The sequence below is a fragment of the Musca autumnalis genome, unplaced genomic scaffold (genome assembly GCF_047663935.1).
Source record: "Musca autumnalis isolate F117 unplaced genomic scaffold, ASM4766393v1 scaffold_3, whole genome shotgun sequence".
Lineage (NCBI taxonomy): Eukaryota > Metazoa > Arthropoda > Insecta > Diptera > Muscidae > Musca > Musca autumnalis.
In genome coordinates, this window is record NW_027411866.1 from 129,264,208 (window position 1) to 129,269,224 (window position 5,017).

Below are 5,017 nucleotides of genomic sequence, written 5' to 3' on the forward strand. Positions count from 1 at the left end.
GATCAGAATTTCGGCAATTATGTAACATTTTCTATATTTTATGGATTTTGATGCCATAGATGGAATTTTTCTTATGTGGTCTTTAAAAAAGATTAGTTCTACTAGCCTAGGACTACATTATTGCCAAAGACAGCAAGGCCAAATTCCTTTTCGTTCCTGAGATAAAGGTCCGATAAATGCAAAAAACTGTAATTTTAGCCTGGTTTAAATGAGGCCATAAAATACGAACTGGATCTGACAGGACAAAACCCTACCAGGGTTTTTGTAGTCTCAATATGTATTTTCAAAAAAACGCATACCAGAAGTTGTTTGCATTTTCAGTGTTGCATAGTGTTATTTTAGGGTTATTTTTATTTTCTTAGTAAACATATTTCTTATAACCCACCATGCACCATGCATCCATCCTATCCTATCCATTGGATAATTTTTATAGGAAAATATTTTATTGTCTTACCAATGGAAAAATAGACACCGAAAAGAAATTTTACATTAATTTACCGAAAAATTACTGTAATAGAGTATCAAATTTCCAATGGAAATTAATTAGTGAAATAACATAAAGATTTATTGCATTATAAACAAATTTATTTCAATGAATCCAACTTGTAAAATTTGGAAGGCTAAATTAACTCTAACCATAAATTATTGTAACCTCCCACAGCATAGTGTGTGATTAATTAATGGTGGTTTATGACCTATAGACATGCTAAAGTGTTGTTCTAATACAAAGGTACATTGTATTGTATCACATGATATTCGATACGGCGTATTCCACTGCTAGTATTCTTGACTTATAAGTTACTCATATTGATTTATAATCAAAGTTTTATGGGCTTCGATGGTTCTTAAAATGTTAGTTTTGGGACGACACAATCGTATCGTCGTATATTTTTCTTTTGCTACGGAAAGTAATATACAGTTCGTCTATAATACAGAAGCTTCTGCTGACTTGTTTTCAACCAGTCTATTAATTGCAGTCTGACCTAACTTTGGTTCTCGGATATCTTCATCGATCACAAAAATTCTCCTTCTTTAACTAATTATACCCTCAGTCCTCAGGCTAACAAAGATATATCGGTTAGGTTGATGACTTCTTTAAAGGTAGAAACACAATGAAATACGCCGCTTTTTCACGCTCAGTTTCATGTAAAAGACTAAAGGCCAAGTACTACCTAATTAAAATGAATTAGTCAGCATTTTAATTAGGTAATACTTGGCATTTAATCTTTTACATGAAACTGAGCGTGAAAAAAGCGGCGTATTTCATTCTGTTCACACCTTAAGGCCTAGCTACATAAGCTACCTTGCCTGCTTGCTTCTAATAAAAGAAATTAAGCAGGAAAGCAAGGCAATCAGGCGAGGCAGCTTATGTACCCAGGCCTTAACATCTTCATATTTCAATCTCATATTTTGATGGAGATGGTCGATTCTACAGTTTTGTTTATATTTTTAGGACATTTTTTGAAATCACTGTAAGCATACTGTGACTGTAACTGAAAATGATGCAACCTGAAATAAAAAATGTAAACGGCTATAACTTGGAAACTAGTTGAGATTTTTTTAACAATTCAAAAAACAATTTTGTAGGCTGGAAAGTTGTCTTTAAGATGACATACAAAAAATATTCCGTTTACAGTACCGTTATACTAACATTTTACTGGAAAGCAAAAAATGGGCATTTTTAAATTGAGCATTGAAAATGATGCACTACAATAATCGATTAATAATTTGGCTTTTTATGCCAGTTTAATAAAAGGAATGGTGGAATAATTGGTTCCCTATCGTTTTAATTAGTTTTGTCTTGATTCCGACAGAAAGAATGATGTTCCTGACGTAATTTTGACATGATCGTATTTAGTGTCCCTTTGTAGGCAATTTCGATAGACATTTCTAGTTTTTGAAGTTATTTTTCTAAAAATGAGTATGAAAAATCATTAAGGGTTATGTCTAGAGTACGTACAAACAATACAAATACCAAACATCCTAGGAGCAATCAAAACTACTACACCAAATTGCAAAACTCTATCTTAACAAGTAAAAAAGTTTCAGTCTGCCTGTGTGAAGGTACCCTAAACAGAAGATCGATATGGACCACTTTGGAAGTTAAACTATATTTGGATAAAATAAATATTAGAAGATCTTTGGATCCCCTTGGACCAAATCGGCATGCCCGTTTTAGAGATATATTACCATTTTAGTGACATTTTTAAAACTTTTGTGGGGGAGGTACCCGAAGGAGTGGCCCGATATGGCTCACCTTCGAACTTAAACCAAGTTTGGACAAAATATTACGAAGGCCAAACTTTGGACCGAATCGGCTAATCCGTTCGAAACTTACCGTCCGCTCCAGCTACTGATGTCGTAGGGGTTTTTACAGCTTTCGGATCATTTTCTCAGGAACTATAGACTTGACCCTTGTTCCGTCGTAATGGGGACAACGAATACAAATTGCTACAACAGAAATCAAAGGGATTCCAGAGCAGCTCTTAAGCTGCACTTTTCGGAAATTTTGTGTAAAAGGTACCCGAAGGAGTTGACATATATTGTCCATATTCGAACCTAATCTATGTCTCGTAGAAATATTACGATATGCACATATGGACCAACTCGGTTACTACCTTCGAGAGTTACCGTGCGCACCATTTTAGCGAAAAGCTTAGAACTTTTGTGAGGGAAGTACCAGAAGGAGTGGACCGATTTTCTCAGGAAGTATGGACTTGCCCGTGATGAAACATGGAGGGTATAATTATTGATGCCGACTTTAGAGATAACAAAATGTAAAGTTTGCCAGAAGTTGGCATTTTTAGCTCGAAATTGTAAAAACTGCGATTTTAGGCCATTTAGGCCGACAATTTGGTTATAGTTGCCGACTATAGACAATAACTAATTATTAATCCAATTAATTAATTAAAAAATAACTAATTTATTTAAGCAATATTTTTAAATTTTCTTACTTTTTGATACAAAAATAATTGGAATGTGAACAAAAAATATACCGACTCCTGGAACATGTCATGTCGATAATTGGGAAACGATGCCGACTACTAGCAAAAACGCACTATTTCACAAAATTCACATTTTTATCAACTTTTATAAGAAATAATTCAAAATTTTTTTTATTTTATCGAAAAGTATACAAAATTTCAATTGGAAAAATTTACTTGAAATGGTGAATGATTGAAGTTAGGCAAATGTTTGAAGTGTCGACTACATGTGCACTTACCCTACTACCAGTTCGCCTAACTCGATATTGTTGTAGTATAGTGTACGAGTATGTTTTGTTGATGTTAATCAAACATAGATCAACCAACAAACAACACAATTTCAATGATAGTGCGAAATCAAAACAAGAACCTAATTAAAAACTGTTTCAAATTACATTTCAAACCCACACATTTTATTCTTAAAATAGACTTTGAAATTAAATATTTTGATAAAAAAATGTTTTTTCAAATCTGAAAACTGCATTTGTAGTCTTAAATCTTATCTTAAAAGTCGGAAGTCGGTAAGTGATTTTGGAATCAAAACAATGTAACAAAAACAATAACCGAACAATTTACTACAAAACTGAAAATAAAGGAAATCTAGATACGAGAGGGGATATAGCTCAGTGGTAGAGCATTCGACTGCAGATCGAGAGGTCCCCGGTTCAAACCCGGGTGTCCCCTTATTTTTATGTCAAATATCAACTTTTTCTCTTTATACAGGCAATATGTACGTTCTAATGCATTCAAATAAGTACATTGAGTAAATTAAAACTTACTCCTATAATTTGAAAGGAAATTTAATATTCATAAGGCCATGTTTATATTGTAGCATTTTGCCGGGTTAACCTTCTTTATTAGGATTTACTTGACATATACGTAAAGGAATTGACATTTGAAACCCAGTGGGTTTGTTAAATCCTCTTATATATAAACGTACTATAATACTTATAAAATTGCGTATATTAAAATGGGTTGCGTAGGGGATGAAAGATATCAAGCAACGACCCTGACAGGATTTAACATCCCAGCACAGAGCTAGTGTGTCCGACTACAAATTCTAGAGTTGTGTGGGTGTTTTTTGTTAACAAAATTACAAAAACATGTTGATGTACATGGATGAGTTAAACCAGGCGTTATTGTTCGTGCGAGTGGCCTAGTGTGTAGTGTGTTTGGCTACAAATCAGAAGTTCGTGTGTTCAAAACTGTCAGGTATCGAATGAAAAACAAAACAAAAAATGTGTAGTGTTGAATTTGAATATAATTTTACCTTAATATTTTCTAAAAATAGAACAACGATTTTTAGCTTCTTTTCGACTGCCTGTATGTGGTTAAGTATGTACTTAAAAAAATATTTAAGGAAGTACTTCCTTCATATGACATCCCCATGTAAAAATAAAGACTTTTACGGTATATTTGGAAGTAGTTACACTGCCAAATTTTACCCAGCAAAATTTTATGGAAGTGGTTCCATGAGATGCCATGATTTCACTGGATATTTTGCATTGGTTCAAATGAAGTCGTGAAAGATCCGATCGTTTCATCAGCATTTGAACCAATTCAAAGGAAGTCGTGATAGATCCGATCTTTTCCTTAGCATTTGAACCCATTCCATCGATCCAATAGAGATGAATATTGTGCTTTTATTTTTACACATGTATATATTTTTTTATTTATCTAAATATGTACGTTTAAAACAATGTAAGATTTATTATGCTAGGAAGTCCCAATCAAAATTAGAGTCGGATTGCCCTCTTTGGTATTAGTCGTGTTCCTTTACGTGCCTGAGGTTACTAGTTTTTACCCACAAAGTGTTTCCTTACTTTTAAAAGCATACAATTTATATGAGAGCAGTTCACCACTTTTACCATTTTTGCAACAATTACCATTTTTAAAAGTAAAGGAACAGACCAATTATAAAAGTTTCCTTGCCTGCTCTAGAGAACCCTGCTCAACAAGTCGATTTGTAGATCCCTACAAAACAACAAAAATTTTCAAAACGTTGTAAAATAAAATTCACGAAATAGTAATCT

General features: G+C 33.3%; 1 non-coding gene across 1 annotated transcript; it reads left to right on the forward strand.

Moving 5' to 3' along the window:
• The first annotated feature begins 3,596 nt into the window (after positions 1 to 3,596).
• On the forward strand, positions 3,597 to 3,668 carry TRNAC-GCA (transfer RNA cysteine (anticodon GCA)). Its single transcript has one exon. It is a non-coding gene; the product is annotated as a tRNA-Cys (tRNA).
• Positions 3,669 to 5,017: the final 1,349 nt, after the last annotated feature.